Source organism: Bos indicus x Bos taurus, chromosome 20, assembly GCF_003369695.1.
Source record: "Bos indicus x Bos taurus breed Angus x Brahman F1 hybrid chromosome 20, Bos_hybrid_MaternalHap_v2.0, whole genome shotgun sequence".
NCBI lineage: Eukaryota > Metazoa > Chordata > Mammalia > Artiodactyla > Bovidae > Bos > Bos indicus x Bos taurus.
Window position 1 is genome coordinate 2,696,748 of NC_040095.1, and position 13,301 is coordinate 2,710,048.

The window sequence follows — 13,301 nt, forward strand, 5'->3', positions numbered from 1 at the left end:
TTCTTTCATGTTTGTTGATTTTATCTTGTTTGGAAAGTGAGTAGTAAGTGATGATAGTCAAACTTTCAGTGATTTTTCCATCTAAACTCTTTAAAAAAATTCTTTGAAAATTATCCTATATATGTTTACAAGATGTCATCTTAAAATGCCTTTTGTTCATTTTCTGTTTTGCTTTTTGAATCATATAGTACTGCTGAGGGTCTGGATAGAGAAATAGTTAGCCTTCTTTAAATGTTCTCTTCCATACCTCTTGTTATGAATTAAACGAGGGATAACTAGCATGTTGTTTCATAGCATTTCATCTTCATGATTGATTTCTTTCTTTAGTAGAGTTTTGAAAAGTATTAAATATCAAATACATCTAAGTATTGATATAGTAGCAGTAAAAACACCGTCACATGAGCAGGTCAATACCAACCTTCGCTGTTGCCTTTTTTCTGCCAGCAGAAAATGCTTGCTGTTTATCAGTTGATGCCTTTTCTTCATAGTTTTACTGTTGCTGCTGCTGCTGCTAAGTCGCATATAGATATATAATCTGAAAATAATGCATAGTTTTGCATATTTTTGAACTTTATACAAATAGAATCAAAATGTATTTATTCTTTTACAACTTGCTTCATTTTTTCTGTGTTGTGTATGAGAGTTTATATTGGTGCTATAGATATAGTTCCTTCATTTGTACTGCTGTAGTGCTGCAATTTATTGATGCATTTCTTGTCAATGGGTAAAGCTTGTTATATGTATTCATTACATAGCTTCAGTAGATCATGCCAAACTATATTTTACAAACAGTGATTATACTACTTTATATCCCACCCATTTTGATCCAGTTCCTCACCAACAGCTCATAATGTTAAACTTTTTGTCAGGCTAGTTGAGGTAATATACCTCACACATATTTTACTTTTCACTCCTATGGTTATTAATGATGTTTAGTGTTTTATGTTTATTGACTGTTTGCTGTCATCATCAGTGATATATATGTTCATGACTTTTCATTCTCCTCATCATTTGGTTTATTGGTTTCTCTCTTGCTGATGGAGTGCTTTACAATGTTTTAACACTAATCTTTTAGTTGTTTAAATTGTGAATATTGCCTCAAGTTTGTGACCTGTCTTTACATATAACTAATGTGTCTGTTCTCTTAGTTTTCATATCAAATTTTGATTAACTCACCTAACTTTTGAAGAGATGTTATATTTACATTGTCCAGAAAAAAAGAAATTAAAATGTGTTCTGTTTCAGTATTGTAATGTCTTCCTATTCTTCACTCTAACAAATTATGATTCTTGCTAGTTTTGCATCTTTCAAAATTTTCTGTTTGCATATACAGTTAATAAATATGTGAATTCTTATCCAGTCTTACATGGAATGTGGCATACCACACTCATGTTCTACTCCTTGCTTTTTCTCATTTAACAATGTATTTTATAGTTATTCTCAAATGGAGAATACTTTTTTAAAGATGAACAATATTTTATTTTTTTAATGTATCATAATTTAATTAACTGTTCTCTCCACTGCTGAGAGTCATTTGAATTGTTTGTCATCTTCTGCTATTAAAACTAATGCTATTAGTTTTAACTTTGTACTTTTACAAATTACTTTATAGTAATACTAAAGTTAATACTAAAGCATACTGAAGTGTCGGAGAAGGCAATGGCACCCCACTCCAGTACTCTTGCCTGGAAAATCCCATGGATGGAGGAGCCTGGTAGGCTGTAGTCCATGGGGTCGCGAAGAGTCGTACACGGCTGCGCGACTTCACTTTCACTTTTCACTTTCATGCAGTGGAGAAGGAAATGGCAACCCACTCCAGTGTTCTTGCCTGGAGAATCCCAGGGACGGGGGAGCCTGGCGGGCTGCCGTCTGTGGGGTCGCACAGAGTCAGACACGACTGAAGCAACTTAGCAGCAGCAGCAGCACACTAAAGTATACTAAAGTTAACCTGTACTTGTACAGATTAACTTTGTACTTGTCAGTTTATATTTATGCAAGTGTGTCTGTAGGATAATTTCCAAGAGCAAAACTACTTCTGGGAGATAGGAATAATGTATTTGTAATTTTTATAAATATTTCCAAATTATTCTCTGTAAGGACTATACCAATTTACTTGTCCATCAGCAGTCTATGAGAGTTCCATTTTATTGTCTTCCCAGAACAGTTATTACTAAACTTTTGAATTTCTGGCAGTCTTACAGGTGAAAAATGATTTCTCAGTCTAATTTACCATTCTCATATTAGTGATGTTAAACATTATTTAAGAACTGTTTGGTCTTTTTCTGTAAAAAGAATTACTCATTTTTTGGCTCATTTGTTTTGTTAGGTTTTTTAAAATTGATTTTTCACAGCTCTTTATATTTTAGAAAAATGAACCCCTTGCTTGTCTGTATTAAGAGTTTTTAATATCTTTTTCCTTTTTTTTTTTCCTGAGTGTACAGTATGATGAATTTAGCAGATACATAGCCATGTAACTAACAGCACATTCAAGATTGAAAACACTTCTTTCACTCTGTAAATAATTTTCATATGCCCTTCAATTCCATTCCGTAATGCCTGGTCCAGATAACCACTGGTTTTTGTCACTATGGTTCATTTCTTTTAGATTTCTATATAAATGAAATTATACAGTAGGAGGTCTTTTGTGTTTGACTTTGTTTCCTTAGGATAATGCTTTTGAGATTCAAATATTTTGTATATGTAAATATTTTGTTCCTTTCTATTGCTGTGTAGTATTGTGTAGTATGGTTTTCTTTTTACTTTGTTCAGCTGTTTACCTCTTAAGTTACTCTTCCAGTTTTTATTGACTTATGAATAATGGTGCTATGACCACTTGCAGACAAGTCTTTGTACCTAAATTTTCCTTTCTCTTGGGTAAATACCTGAGACAAATTGTGGGGTCATGTGAGAAATGTGTGTTTAATATAAGATACTGCTATGCTATTTTATGAAGTGTACCATTTTTCATTTCCATTAAGATTGCTTCACATCTTCATCATTTGATATTGTCTTCTTACTTTCAGCCATTCTACTGGGTATATAGGAATAGTATCTCACTGTGGTTGTATTTTGAATTTCCTTGATGATTAATGAAGTTGTGCTTTTTTAGGCCATTCTTATATCTTCCTTTGTGAAATGTCTGTTCACATTTTTTCCCCTTTTTATATTGGGTTGTTTGTTCTTTTGTACATAGTCTTATTGAAATTCTAAGTGTTTTTATATTCTGTATACAGTCCATTTTTCACATACATGTTTACAAATATTTTCTTCCTATCTGTCATTTGTCTTTTTAACTCTTAAGAGTTAAACTTTTAAAGAGTTAAGTTTTAACTGTTAAAACTTTTTAACTGTTTCAGAGAGCAGAAGTTGTAAATTTTGATTATCTGCATTTTCAGTTTTTTATTTATGGCTTTATGGTTTTTGTATTGAAGAAATCTGTGTAACTGAAGTTACAAATAGGTTTTATATTTTTCTTCTAAAAGTTTAATAATTTTAGCTATTATGTTCAGGTCTGTGATCCACTTTGAATTAATTTTTGTGAATGATGTGAGGTAAGAAGAATAAGGCCTCCTCCCCAACACATATAGCTATCAAATTCTAGCAACATTTGCTGAAAAGACTTTTTTCCCTTTTGTATTATTCTGTGCCTTTGTCAAAAATCAGTTGACCATAGAAATCTAGGGTCTGTTACTGGACTCTATTCTGTACCATAGATCTAAATGTCTATCCTTATGCCAATATTATGCTGTCTTGCTTACTATAACTTTATAAGTCTTCAAATCAGGTAATTTAAGTCTTTCAGTCTTGTTCTTCTTTTTCAGAATAGTTTTGTGTTCTGCATCTTTTGCTATTGTCTTAATTTTAGCATCAACTTGTCAATTTCTTTAAAAAACTCACCAGTTTGATTGAGGTTGCCTCAATCTGTGTATCAGTTTGGGCCATCTTAATATCCAGTTCATGGACATGGTATCTTGCTACACTCATGTAGGTGTTTTAAATTTTTGTTTTACTGTATTCAGTTCACAGCTGTTAAAAATCTTTTATTGAATTTATTCCTGTATATTTTTGATGCTATTATAAATTTTGATTATTCTCTACTATCATACCTATGTAAGTCCAGAATTGATTTTTGTCTTTGTGTCCTGTGACTACTAAATTTACTTAATAGTTTAAATAGCTTTTTTTGGTAGACTTGCTAGGATTATTTTATATGATAATGTCACCTAAAGACAGTTTTATGTCTTATCTTCATGCTGTTTATTTCTGTTTCTTTCCTTATTCCTTCCACTGGTAGGACCTTTAGTAGAGTATTGAACAAAAGTGATAAGAATGGATATTCTGGCCTTGTTTCTGTTTGTACATAAAGACAGCATTAATCCCTCTTATCATTGATAATAAATTTGGTGAAGTTCTCTTCTGTTTCTTAGATTATTTATAATGAATGGGGCATACATTTCTTTGAATGCTTTTTTTGTACCTACTCAAATGAACTTTGTTTTTCTTTTTCATTTTACTAATGTAATAAATTACATTAATTGATTTTCCTGTTAAACAGACTTTATATTCCTAGGATAAATCCTACTTGGTTATGATATTGTTCTCTTATAGAGTGTTAGATTTAGTTTGCAAAAATTTTATCTTATGTTGATGTTCATGAAGGATATTTGTCTTTAGTTTTCTTTTTTTTTTTTATGATGACTTTGGTTTTGGTAACAGGGTAATACTGGCCTCATAAAATATAAATTGAGTCAAGAAGTGTTTCTGCCTCCTTTATTTTCTGAAAGAGTCTGTGTAATACTGGTATTATTTCTTTAGAGTTTGATAGAATTCATCAGCGAAACCAGTGGGCCTGGAAGATTTATCATTATGAATGAAATTTTGTTAATTGATATGGAACTGTTCCTATTTCCTCTTGCACTTGGGATCAAATCTAATCATTTATGTCTTTCAAGGATGACTCTAATTTTAAATTTACTGGAATAAAGTTATTTCTAATATTCCATTATTATTATTTTAATGTCTATGGGATCTGAAGTGATGTACTTTCTTCCATTCTTCCTATTTTAAAAATTGAGGTACACTTGCCACATACTAGTTTGAGATGTACCATGTAATGATTCGGTATTGTATATATTGGGAAATAATCACCAGAAAAAGTCTAGTTAACATCCATCACTGTACATGATTACACATTTTTTGTGTGTGTGATGAGAACTTTTGGCAAGATCTACTGTTTTAGCAGCTTTTGAATATGCAATACAGTGTTACCATGCTATATATTACATCCTCATGACATTTATTTTTATAACTGAAAGTTTGTACCTTTTCCCCAACTTCATCCATTTGATAATTTTTGCTTTTTCTCTTTTTCCCTGATAGACTGACTGGATATTTATCAATTTTCTTAATTATTTCCAGAAATCAGCTCTTAGTTTCACTGATTAAAAAAAATTTTTTTGTTTATTTTTTATTTCTTGAGTTTTTTGGGAGGAAGATTTCTTATTTTCTACCCTATACTTTTGATTTTACTTCATCTTTTCAAATTTTGGATGGAAGTGTCACCTCTTTAATTTTTAGACTTTTTGTAATTTTCTAATTAAAAACATTTAAAGCTATAAATTCTGGTTTAAGCATTGCTTTAGCTGTATATCATGAATTTTGATCTTTTATTTTCATTATCATTTAGTTAAGATATTTTCTAGTCTCTTATTTCTTTGTTACTTTATGGATTATTAGAAGTATGCTTTTATATTCTAAATAAAATATTTGGATCTTCCTAGTTATCTTATTGTTCCTGATTTCAAATTTAATTCTTTTTTGGGCAAAATAATTTTATATGATTTCAGATATTAAGTTTATTAAGACTTGTTTTATGATGAAGCATATGGTCTATCATGGCAAACATACCATGTACACTTGAAAAGCATATACACTTTACCATAATTGGGTACAGTAGCAGTAAATAGAAATTAAGTCAAGACGATTAATAGTATTATGCAGGTATTCTTTGTTTTCATTTTTCTTTGTGTTTATTTCTTTTATTTATAGAGAAGTATTAAACCTCCAAATACGATTGTGGAATAGTCAGTTGTTTTTAATCACTAAGTCATGTCTGACTCTTTGTGACCCCAGGAACTATAGCCTGGCAGGCTCCTCTGTCCAAGGGATTTCCCAGGCAGGAATACTGGAATGGGTTGCTATTTCTTTCTCCAGGAATAGTCCATATTACTTTTAATTTTCAATTTTTGCTTCGTTTAGACTTTTATTGTCTTCCTTACTAATTGATCCTTTTATCCAGTACTGTCTCATGCTTTCTGTTTATATGGGCTATCCTTCACCATCCATTTACTTTCAGTCTGTCTGTGTCTTTATTTTTAGAGTGTGTCTCTTGTAGATGGTGTATTTGTTGTTCTTGTTTAGTTGCTCAGTCATGTCTGACTGTGACCCCATGGACTGCAGCACACGAGGCTTCCTGGTCCTTCACTGTCTCCCAGACTTTGTTCAAACTTATGTCCATTGAGTCAGTGGTGCCATCCAACCACCTCATCTTCTGTCATCTCCTTTTCCTCCTGCCTTTGATCTTTCCAAGCATCAGGGTTTTTTCCAATGAGTCAGTTCTTTGCATCAGGTGGCTAAAGTATTGGAGTTTCAACTTCAGCATCAGTCCTTCCAAGGAATATTCAGGACCGATTTCCTTTAGGATGGACTGGTTTGATCTCCTTGCAGTCCAAGGGACTCTCAAGAATCTTCTCCAATACCACAGTTCAAAAGCATCAGTTCTTCAGCACTCAGCTTTCTTCACAGTCCAACTCTCACATCCATACATGACCGCTGGAAAAACCATAGCCTTGACCAGATGGACCTTTGTTGGCAAAGAGATGTTCTGCTTTTTAATATGCTGTCTAGGTTTGTCATAGCTTTTCTTCCAAGGAGCAAGCATCTTGTAATTTCATGGCTGCAGTCACTCACCATCCAGTGATTTTGGAGCCCAAGAAAGTAAATTCTGTCACCATTTCCATTCTTTTGCCATGAAGTGGTAGAACCAGATTCCATCTATTTGCCATGAAGTGGTAGAACCAGATACCATGATCTTAGTTTTTTGAATGTTGAGTTTTAAGCCAGCTTTTCACTCTGCTGTTTCACCTTCATCAAGAGGCTCTTTAGTCCCTCTTTGCTTTCTGCCATTATGGTATAGTTATTCCTTTAAAAAAAAAAAATGACTTCTGACAATCTCTGTCTTTTGATTTAAATGTTTAGTTCATTTACAAAATGAAGTGGAGGAGGACTGTCACCTCAATACCATTTAAACTGCTTCTTTAGAATGAAGTTTTTCATATCACACTGGTAGTCTATATTTAGGCTACAAACCATCGGAGGTCTGACTTGAGGGTTTTCCCCCTATCCTGTGACTAATGTTGAAGTCAAGTTAGACAACTTCCTGTTTGGTCTTTCTTTGTCTAGAGCAGGGTTTTTTGTTTTTTGTTTTTTTTAATCCCTCCAGTTCAATTTATCTCTAAGGGTGTAAGAGTTTCTTATTGGAGTCCTCATATTGGGTATATCATAGGCTTGGTCCTTCAAAATAAGCTCAGGTTCTCTAGTTGTCAGTCTGAATGTCTTTCATTTTCGGCCTAGACATCTTTTTTGACCTTTGTGGATTTATGTTTCTCTCTTACCAATTCAGTAATATATTTGGTGCCTTTGTGCAAAGTAGAAAAAAAACAAAATAGCTTTTCTTCTATGCAAGTGTAACACCCTTAGTTTAGTTGAGTTCAGTCGCTCAGTCATGTCTGACTCTTTGCGACCCTATGGACTGCATGCAGCCAGGCTTCCCTGTTTGTCACCAACTCCCGGAGCTTGCTCAAACTCATGTCCATTGAGTTGGTGATGCCACCCAACCAGCTCATCCTTTGTTGTCCTCTACTCCTCCTGCCTTCAATCTTTCCCAGCATCAGGATCTTTTCCAGTGAGTGAGTTCTCATCAGGTGGCCAAAGTATTGGAGTTTCAGCATCAGCAACAGTCCTTCCAATGAATATTGAGAACTGATTTCCTTTAGGATTGACTAGTTTGATCTTGCAGTCCAGGGGACTCGCAAGAGTCTTCTCCAACACCACAGTTCAAAAGCACCAGTTCTTCGGTGCTCAGCATTCTTTATGGTCCAACTCTCACATCCATACATGACTACTGGAAAAAACCATCGCTTTTACTAGACGGACTTTAGTCAACAAACTAACGTTTCTGGTTTTTAATATGCTGTCTTGGTTGGTCGTAGCTTTTCTTCAAGGAGCAAGCGTCTTTTAATTTCATGGCAGCAGTCACGCACTAGCTCCAGTAATTTCGGAGCCCGAGAAAATGAAGTCTGTCATTGTTTCCATTATTTCCCCATCTCTTTGCCATGAAGTGATGGGACCAGATGGATCAAGGGATCAAGTGTTGGTATCAAGGCATGACTGGGTGCCATGATCTTAGTTTTATGAATGTTGAGTTTTAAGCCAGATTTTTCACTCAACTCTTTCACTTTCATCAAGAGGCTGTTTAGTTCCTTTTTGCTTTCTGCCATAAGGGTGGTGTCATCTGCATATCTGAGGTTACTGATATTTCTCCCTGAAGTCTTGATTCCAGCTTGTGCTTCATCCAGCCCAGCATTTTGCTTGATGTTGAATAAGCAGTGTAACAATATGCAGCCTTGACGTACTCCTTTCTCAATTTGGAACCAGTCCATTGTTCCATGTCTGGTTCTAACTGTTGCTTCTTAACCTACATACAGATTTCTCAGGAGGCAGGTAAGGTGGTCTGGTATTCCTATCTTTTAAGCATGTTCCACAGTTATTGTGATCCACACAGTCAAAGACTTTGGTGTAGTCAGTAAAGCAGGAGCAGAAGTGTTTCTGTAACTATCTTGGTTTTTCTATGATCTAACATGTTGGCAATTTGATCTCTGGTTCCTCTGCCTTTCTAAATCCAGCTTAAATATCTGCAAATTCTCAGTTCATGTACTATTAAAGCCTGGTTTGGAGAATTTTGAGCATTACTTTACTAGAATGTGAGATGAGTGCAATTGTATGGTAGTTTTAGCATTCTTTGGCATTGCCTTTCTTTGGGATTGGAATGAACACTGACTTTTTCCAGTCCTAGCTACTGCTGAGTTTTCCTAATTTGCTGGCATATTGAGTGCAGCACTTTAACAGCATCATTTTTTAGGATTTGAATTAGCTCAGCGGGAATCCATCACCTCCACTAGCTTTGTTTGTAGTGATGCTTCCTAAGGACCACTTGATTTTGCACTCCAGGATGTCTGGCTCTAGGTGAGTGAACACACGAACACACCCTCTTCTGTGTATTCTTGCCACCTCTTCTTAATATCTTCTGCTTCTGTTAGTTTCATACCATATCTGTCCTTTATTGTGCCCATCTTTGGATGAAATGTTCCCTTGGTATCTCTAATTTTCTTTTTTTTTTTATCCTATTTCGAGATAGTGCTTTATTTTTTCAATATAAATTTATTTATTTTAATTGAAAGCTAATTCCTTTACAATATTGTAGTGGTTTTTGCCATAAATTGACATGAATCAGCTATGGGTGTACATGTGTTCCCCATCTTGAACCCCCCTCCCACCTCGCTGCCCCATCCCATCCCTCTGGGTCATCCCAGTGCACCAGCCCTGAGCACCCTGTCTCATGCATCAAACGTGGACTGGCAATCTCTTTCACATATGATAATATACATGTTTCAATGCCATTCTCCCAAATCATTCCAACCTCGCCCTCTCCCACAGAGTCCAAAAGACTGTTCTGTACTTCTGTGTCTCTTTTGCTGTCTTGATGTAGGGCTATTGTTACCACATTTCTAAATTCCATATATATGTGTTAGTATACTGCATTGCTGTTTTTCTTTCTGGCTCACTTCACTCTGTATAATAGGCTCCAGTTTCATCCACCTCATTAGAACTGATTCAGATGTATTCTTTAATATTCCATTGTGTATATGTACCACAGCTTTCTTCTCCATTTGTCTGCTGATGACATCTAGGTTGCTTCCATGTCCTGGCTATTATAAACAGTGTTGTATGAACATTGGGGTACATGTGTCTCTTTCAGTTCTGGTTTCCTCAGTGTGTATGCCCAGCAGTGGGATTGCTGGATCATAAGGCAGTTCTATTTCCAGTTTTTTAAGGCATCTCCACACTGTTCTCCATAGTGCCTGTCCTAGTTTGCATTTCCTGTAAGAGGGTTCCCTTTTCTCCACACCCTCTTCAGCATTTATTGCTTGTAGACTTTTGGATAGCAGCCATTCTGACTGGCGTGAAATGGTACTTCATTGTGGTTTTGATTTGCATTTCTCTGATAATGAGTGATGTTGAGCATCTTTTCATGTATTTGTTCATGTCTTCTTTAGAGAAATGTCGGTTTAGTTCTTTGGCCCATTTTTTGATTGGGTTGTTTATTTTTCTGGAATTGAGCTGCAGGTGTTGCTTGTATATTTTTGAGATTAATTCTTTGTTACTTGCTTCATTTGCTATTATTTTCTCCCATTCTGAAGGCTGTCTTTTCACCTTGCTTATAGTTTCCTTTCTTGTGCAAAAGCTTTTAACTTTAATTAGGTCCCATTTGTTTATTTTTGCTTTTATTTCCATTACTTTGGGAGGTGGGTCATAGAGGATCCTGCTGTGATTTATGTCAGAGTGTTTTGCCTATGTTTTCCTCTAGGAATTTTATAGTTTCTGATCTTACATTTAAATCTTTAATCCATTTTGAGTTTATTTTTGTGTATGGTGTTAGAAAGAGTTCAAGTTTCATTCTTTTACAAGTGGTTGACCAGTTTTCCCAGCACCACTTGTTAAAGAGATTGGCTTTTCTCCATTGTATATTCTTGCCTCCTTTGTCAAAGATAAGGTGTCCATAGATGCGTGTGGATTTATCTCTGGGCTTTCTATTTTGTTCCATTGATCTATACTTCTGTGTACCATACTGTCTTGATGACTGTAGCTTTGAGGTCAGGCAAGTTGATTCCTCCACTTCCATTCTTCTTTCTCAAGATCGCTTTGGCCATTCGAGGTTTTTTGTATTTCCAGACAAATTGTGAAATTATTTGTTCTAGCTCTGTGAAAAATACTGTTGGTAGCCTGATAGGGATTGCATTGAATCTATAGATTGCTTTGGGTGGTATACTTATTTTCACTATATTGATTCTTCCAATACATGAACATGGTATATTTCTCTATCTCTTTGTGTCCTCTTTGATTTCTTTCATCATTCTTTTGTAATTTTCTATATATAGGTCTTTAGTTTCTTTAGGTAGATATATTCCTAAGTATTTTATTCTTTTCGTTGCAATGGTGAATGGGATTGTTTCCTTAATTCCTCTTTCAGTTTTCTTATTGTTAGTGTATAGGAATGCAAGGGATTTCTGCGTGTTAATTTTATATCCTTCAACTTGACTATATTCATTGATTAGCTCTAATAATTTTCTGGTGGAGTATTTATGGTTTTCTGTGTAGAGGATCATGTCATCTGCAAACAGTGAGAGTTTTACTTCTTCTTTTCCAATCTGGATTCCTTTTATTTCTTTTTCTGCTGATTGCTGTGGCCAAAACTTCCAAAACTACGTTGAATAGTAGTGGTGAGAGTGGGTATCTTTGTCTTGTTCCTGACTTTAGGGGAAATGCTTTCAAATTTTCACCATTGAGGATAATGTTTGTTGTGGGGTTATCATATATAGCTTTTATTATGTTGAGGTATGTTTATTCTATTCCTACTTTCTGGAGGTTTTTTATCATAAGTGGATGTTGAATTTTGTCAAAGGCTTTCTCTGCATCTATTGAGATAATCATATGGTTTTTTATATTTCGATTTGTTAATGTGGTGTATTACATTGATTGATTTGCAAATATTGAAGAATCTTTGCATCCCTGGGATAAAGCCCACTTGGACATGATGTATGATCTTTTTAATGTGTTGTTGGATTCTGATTGCTAGAATTTTGTTAAGGATTTTTGCATCTATGTTCATCAGTGATATTGGCCTGTAGTTTTCTTTTTTTGTGGCATCTTTGTGAGGTTTTGGTATTAAGGTGATGGTGGCCTCATAGAATGAGTTTGGAAGTTTACCTTCCTCTGCAATTTTCTGGAAGAGTTTGAATAGAATAGGTGTTATCTCTTCTCTAAAGTTTTGGTAGAATTCAGCTGTGAAGCCATCTGGTCCTGGGCTTTTGTTTGTTGGAAGATTTCTGATTACAGTTTCAATTTCGGTGCTTGTGATGGGTCTGTTAAGATTTTCTATTTCTTCCAAGTTGTCCATTTTATTGGCATAAAGTTGCTGATAGTAGTATCTTTTGATCCTTTGTATTTCTGTGTTGTCTGTTGTGATTTCTCCACTTTTATTTCTAATTTTTTTGATTTGATTATTCTCCCTTTGTTTCTTGGTAAGTCTGGCTAATGGTTTGTCAATTTTATTTATCTTCTCAAAGAATCAGCTTTTGGTTTTGTTGATTTTTGCTATGGTCTCTTTTGTTTCTTTTGCATTTATATCTGTCCTAATTTTTAAGATTTCTTTCCTTCTCCTAACCCTGGGGTTCTTCATTTCTTCCTTTTCTAGTTGCTTAGGGGTAGAGTTAGGTTATTTATTTAACTTTTTTCTTGTTTCTTGAGGTAAGCCTGTATTACTATTGAACTTTCCTCCTTAGCACTGCTTTTACAGTGTCCCATAGGTTTTGGGTTGTTGTGTTTTCATTTTCATTTGTTTCTATGCATATTTTGATTTCTTATGTGATTTCTTCTGTGATTTATTGGTTATTCAACAGCGTGTTGTTCAGCCTCCATGTGTTGGAATTTTTAATAGTTTTTCTCCTGTTCAGTTCGGTTCAGTTCAGTCGCTCAGTCATGTCTGACTCTTTGCAACCCCATGAATCGTAGCACGCCAGGCCTCCCTGTCCATCACCAACTCCCGGAGTCTATCCAAACTCATGTCCATCGAGTCAGTGATGCCATCCAGCCCTCTCATCTTCTGTTGTCCCCTTCTCCTCCTGCTCCCAATCCCTTCCAGCATCAGAGTCTTTTCCAGTGAGTCACCTCTTCGCATGAGGTGGCCAAAGTACTGGAGTTTCAGCTTTAGCATCAGTCCTTCCATTGAACACCCAGGACTGATCTCCTTTAGGATGGACTGGTTGGATCTCCTGGCAGTCCAGGGGACTCTCAAGAGTCTTCTCCAACACCACAGTTCAAAAGCATCAATTCTTCGGTGCTCAGCTTTCTTCACAGTCCAACTTTCACATCCATATATGACCACAGGAAAAACCATAGCCTTG

General features: G+C 35.1%; 1 protein-coding gene across 6 annotated transcripts in view; it reads left to right on the plus strand.

The window, feature by feature from the left end:
• The window catches only part of RANBP17 (RAN binding protein 17), a 375,933-nt gene that overhangs the window by 48,882 nt on the left and 313,750 nt on the right, over positions 1-13,301 (plus strand). The window lies entirely within an intron of this gene.